This window comes from Ursus arctos, unplaced genomic scaffold (genome assembly GCF_023065955.2).
Source record: "Ursus arctos isolate Adak ecotype North America unplaced genomic scaffold, UrsArc2.0 scaffold_37, whole genome shotgun sequence".
Classification (NCBI taxonomy): domain Eukaryota; kingdom Metazoa; phylum Chordata; class Mammalia; order Carnivora; family Ursidae; genus Ursus; species Ursus arctos.
The window spans coordinates 11426773-11433154 of NW_026623053.1; positions in this window are offsets into that span (position 1 = coordinate 11426773).

Below are 6382 nucleotides of genomic sequence, written 5' to 3' on the forward strand. Positions count from 1 at the left end.
AAGTACTGAGGCCTTCTCTGTGTCAGGCACTATACGGGCACCAGGTGCACAGCTGTGAAGACAGACTAGGTCCCTGGCATAACAGATCACATTTAAAAAGGAAAGAAAAAAAAGGAAAACAGTAAGTAAGAGTATTTCTGATAATCATAATTGCAATGAATAAAAATAATGCAATAGTAATAAGAGTGACTTGTGGGGAGGCTAGTAGAGAAAGGAACACTGCTTTGAACTAGCGATAAGGGAAGGTTTCACTGAGTTTACACTTGAGCCAAAACCTAGAAAATGGAAAAGGGTCAACCTTAAGAAGATCCAAATCCGGGTCAATTACACTCGGGGCATAGGGACAAGTTAGCATAAAGAGTGTAACAAAGTAATGTCTTGGCGTTTTCAAGGCAAAAGAAAAGGGAAGTGTGTGAAATGAGGTCAGATAGCTAGTAGAAGCCAGATCACAATGGGTCTTGAAAACCATAGTAAAGAGTTTTTATTCTGCTGCACTGCCAAACCACTGGAAGGTTTTTTAAACCAGAGAGTAAGATTTAATTAGCATTTTTTAAAAAATAACACTCTGGCTACTATATATAAAAGAAAAGAATCAAAGCAGAGACACCAGGTAGGAGACTTGCTGTTGTCCAGTCTAGAGACATCGGTGGTTTGGACGACTACAGTTGTAGTAGAGATATTAAGAAATAGAAAGATACAGGCTCTGTTTTGGAGGCAGAACTAAAGGTCTTGCTGATGAATGAGGTTTATAGGGAGAGAGAGAAGAGGGGAGTTACGACAGACTCATGAGTTTCTTAGCAATTAGCCTATTGGTGGTGCTGATGATTGAAACAAGATAGAGAGGAAGCAAGTTTTGAGAGAAAGAAGATTTCTGCTTTGACCATGTGGAGTTTGAGATGCTACCAGATAGTCAACCTGGAAATAACAACTACAGCTGAATAGTTGAGCCCAGAGTTCAGGAAAGAGAACAGGGCCAAAAACACATTTGGAAATCATTAGTGTGGAGATGTTAGATGAGAAATCGAGAGAGAGAGGGCTTTGGGCATTCATCAGCTACATGCAACTTACAGGCACTTAGATGTCCTACTTAGGAAGGAAGCTGTAACTGCTTCTTATACTCTGGTTTCTCAATAGTATGAAAGATTCTTGTGGGGTGTTGGAAATCACGAAGAAGGAAACGGCAGGGGAGAAAATTCTAAGGAAACCTTGAAGAATTAAAATTGCTTTTAAAAAGATGATAGATTATTGAATGGAAAAGAATGAATAAGGAGAAACAAGAAGAAGAAAACATTCAAACCATGGGAGCTCCCCATAAGAAGCAGAAAATTCCCATTGAGTTGGTTATTGCAATTTCTGTGCGGGAACCTGAGATCTGACCATTTGCCAACAACTACCGACTTTTGTTGAATGACAAGAGAAGGAACAATAGATAATACTTGAAAGAAACCTGATGTTCCAGTGACTTCAAAACTATACATAGAACACGTGAAAGGTTTTAGAGAATTCAGTGGTTTTAATGCCTTCTGGATGTTTGAACTTTGGAAAAGACGATATAGAACGTGAATAGCTGTTTATACAAATTATCTTCACGAAATAGGATTTCATTTTCCTTAATTGTGGGTAACATATCTTAGAAAGAAGGTTCAATACCCTAACAAAGATTCCATGCAAAAGTGCTTTGGGTGTGCAGAAGCATATGGAGGTACTTATAATAATTTCCAAAGATAAATGTTAATTCTGTAGGATAGTCTCTTAAAAAGGGCTGGATATTGAAATAATTTTGAAAATAACTGCATAAATTTCATTTTTTGTTATAGCTTATAAATTAAATTAGCATTTAAATTCTCAATGTAAATTAGTAGTGTAAAGGCACTGAGAAGTCCTACAAGTTTTATTTCACTTAACCCAATACTTTCTAGATATTCTTGACCTCAGAATCCCTCCTTGTTTGTTGCTGTTATTGTTGTTTTTACCATGTGGCATATCTTAACATTTCAAATACCTAGTGTTCCACAGAACATACTTTGGGAAACAGAGTACTATGCAACAAATGTAAAAGAACTTAGGCTAAAAGTTGAAAGTAAAGAAAATGGCTCAGATAATTAAAAGCAGATATTTTGAAGAAGAGCATGAATGGCAAAAACAGATGCATAAATTGGGAGTGTCCACTAATCAATAATTAATAATCAGAAAGAGAATTAAGAATAATCTGATTTGAGGGCACCTGGGTGCCTCAGTTGGTTAAGCGTCTGCCTTAGGCTCAAGTCATGATCCCAGGGCCTGGGATGGAGTCCCTCATCGGGCTCCTTGCTCATCACAGCAGGGAGCCTGCTTCTGCCCCTCCCCCCACTCATGCTCGCTCACTCTCTCTTGCTCTCTCTCTCTCAAATAAAAATCTTTAAAAAAAAAAAGAATAATCTGATTTGAATGGGAGTCAGTCTGGAAGCACTATATGCTTTGTGTAGTTGAAATGGACAACAGAGAAAGAAAAGTGAGTGGAAACGATACGCAATTCTATAGCTGAAAGGGTCCTATCCTCTAAAACAACCATTTTACAGCCTAAGAAACTGAGGATCAGAGAAATTACATACCAATGTGGAAATGAGAAATTGGAAAGAGAAAGTATGGTCCCATGATGTCCTTCCTTTTATATAACTGAGCACTGGAAGTTGTAAGCATGAGGATAAAGATGATGATGGTTGGATGATAGATGATTAATATACATGATAAAAACATTTGATACTGCTGTTTGTTTAAAAGTGTTCATAAATTATAGTCTGTAAGATCAGTTTAAATAAGGATAATGTCATAAAACTGGTACGACAGAAGAATAAGGTCCTAATGGAAGACGTCAACCATACAGACATCTGCCAAAAATCTACTAAAACTTGGGCATGTGATAAAATGTTGCCTATCTTGCTGATATCTTCATGGAAAATAAAAAAGAAGTAAACTTGTTTAGTTCACCAAGAAGAAAAGAAAATTGATTTTTTTCTTTAAGAAAGCAGATTTTAAAAATTCCGAGAAAAAAAAAAAAAGGTAAGATCGTAGAGTTAGAGACCCCAAAAAGGACAAGAGGCCTATGAAGACAAGATTTCAACTATAAAATCATTATGGTCCAGGTGAGGAATAAACTCAGACTCCAGTGTGACCACATGTCAACTTCTAGATGAGTATAGATCTCCAAAGAAAAGGAAGGAAAATAGGTATAAGCTATATGAACAAGAGGAAATACACATAAAGGTTATTTTAAGCTAAAAGCAGTAAGTACTAACTGTACATAAGAATGCTAAGTTTTGGGGGCACCTGGCTGGCTCCGTTGGTAGAGGCTGTGACTCTTGATCTTGGGGTTGTGAGTTCAAATGCCACATTGGGTGTGGAGCTTACTTAGAAAAAAAAAAAAAAAACGGGTGCTAAGTTTTTAAACGCACTCCCACCCCTGAATAATTAAATTGCAGGCAAAAATTGAATTTTTCATTTTAAGTTTTACTTACGTGAGGTTAAGCATTTTAATGTGCTTATTGGTCACTTGTATGTCTTCTTATTTGAATATTATATCCTAAATTCCTTAAGTGTTTTTATATTGGAATATTCCTTTTCTGCACATTGAGAGATTGTTATAGGTAAAGAATGTCGTTCCTTTGTTATATATAAAAGCAATTGCTTTTTTGTTATTCATCTTTTAATTTTTTATGGGGTTATATTTTTCAAGCTGCTTTATAAATATCTTTTTATGCCTTTATTTATATTGCTTAGAATGGCATTATCTAATCAGAAAAATATCCACCTGTAGTTTTTATTTTGCATTATTACTCTTAGGATTTGTTTTTTAAGGACTTCAATCAGTCTGGGAGCTATCTAAGTACATGAATTAATTTCTAGACTTTTTTTTCCCCTAAAAAGTCAGTAGTTTCAGCTACTGGGGGGACATTTTTATTTGCTTCTATTTTCATCAATGGGTTAAAAGAAACAGATCCAGCTTCCAGTGTTTACCTTTAAGTTTCTTAAAGTATGCTTTAACCTGTACTTCTCTAATTTTTGAAGTCATGAGTGAACTTTAAAACTTGTTGTCCAAAATGTTAAAATCTTACTTTTGCACACATACATTTACATTTCTGTTATACCGTTTTTTGTTGTTTTTAGACTTGATGCCCTAAACATCATTCCTTCCTGGACAGTAATAACTTTCATTCCATTGTTCTAGTAAGAACTAAAATTTGCTGGCCCCAAGGTATAAAATTTGCTCAGGTGCCCTGTAGAAAACAGAATGAAACACTTTTTCCTTGAACTTCAGTACATTCAAAAGCTATTGCTTATAGTTGCCAACACTAATTGTGCACATCAGCTTTTCTTGAGTCAATCCAACATGCAAATTCAGAAACCATTAACAGCAGCACATTTCTTTTTCTAAAGATGCAATTTTTCTAATCCTGTTTTCAAGGCCTATTGGTTCCAGGGATACAGACTTTTCTTCCCTTCTTATTGGATTTTATTTGTTGTCATAGCCTAACATTTTCCAGCTGTGACTATCAAATACATTCCATTAGTTGATAATATTCCATAACCTAATTTATTCTTAGTATTTGTCATTTTGTGAGATTCAACATTATTTTATTAGCTACATTTTATAAAGCACTGACTACATTTTGAAAAATTAATAAGAAAGAATAAACGAGGTGCCACTAATCCAAAGTTACTTTTTGGGTTCCTTCCTGGAAAAAACATTTTTTGACCTGAAATTTCTTGTGTGTGGTTTCTGATGTTTGATTTGGAAAATGAAATTTTTAAGGGAAAGAATCTGGCAGATTTACTTCTTAGTGACATAACCAGGAAAAATAGTTTTAATAGTTTAAGAAAAAATAATTTGCTTTTCTTGGCTTAGAAAAACTTTAAATGGCATTATTTCTAAAATTCACATATTACTATAAAATTCATACGGCACTAGGCTGAAAGGATGCATAATTAAAATGAGGTCATTTATATGGAATTGAAGCCATATTTTATCTAATTATCATGCTGCATTTTCTTTATTAATTCTTATCCTTAAACATACAATCCTGGAAAGTCATATTGTTGCAACTACAGTAAACTTTCTTTCCCATAGTTTACTATTTTTCAAAGGAATTATTTACACATATGATCTCACATTCATTCAAACTAAAAATCTCTGCCTCAGACAGCATTAAGTAGAATATTTACTTCTTGATTATTGATTTTTTATTTAGTTTAAATATATAAATTATTTATATTTACATGATTTGTATGTACTTTTCATAAATATATTTTGTTTTGTTCAATCAGTCATCCCAACTGTCTAGGAAAACTGAAGTCCTCATAAACTGAAAAAGAAAAAAAATCATTAGATTTCAGACTTATTCAAGAATATATTTAAGAATTATGCACATACTTCTTTAGATGAAAGAAGAACATTCTAGAATACCTTAACCTTTGTGCTTTGCTTCTCTGGTTGAATGCTGACTTGAAGTCGAAAAGTGTGGATAATGGGATTTAAATGCTTGTTAGTTTGTCCATGCAACAGCTGTCCTATGACTGTCCAACACATTTTTGTCTTCTCTTTATTTCAATACATGTTCATCTACATCTGACCTTACAAGTTGAACTTTTTTTTAAAAGATGTATTTATTTGCGAGATGGTGTGCCTGAGTAGGGGGGAGGGGCAAAGGGAGAGACCCTCAAGCTGACTCCCCACTGAGCACAGAGCCCCTGAGCCAAAATCAAGAGTCCAACGCTCAACTGACTGAGCCACCCAGGTGCCCCTTTACAAGTTGAACTTTTAAAAAATTTAGTTATTGAGGGGCGCCTGGGTGGCACAGCGGTTAAGCGTATGCCTTCGGCTCAGGGCGTGATCCCAGCGTTCTGGGATCGAGCCCCACATCAGGCTCCTCCACTATGAGCCTGCTTCTTCCTCTCCCACTCCCCCTGCTTGTGTTCCCTCTTTCGCTGCCTGTCTCTATCTCTGTCAAATAAATAAATAAAATCTTAAAAAAAAAAAAATTTAGTTATTGAAATAAAGTTTACTTGCTTTGGAGAAATAAACAATTTAAATAATCAATGATGAAGATTCATTTTAACCTTTATTTCCTTTACCAAACATATTTTCTTTGTTTTTACCTAGAATATCAAAATACTTCATAATTGAATGATAAAAAGCATCTATGTGGTTTTAATTAATGATTTATCACCTGTGTTCTTTCAAAAAACAAATCATTTTAATGAATAGAAAAATCTCATCAAAATAAATAAGTAGCACAAATACTTTAGCTAATAGCCATGATTTCTGCTGTAACATTTAGTTTTAACTTTCTTCACAGGTAAAACAAAGGAAGGAAAACTACGAATTTCTAATTCTTATTTTCTGGTT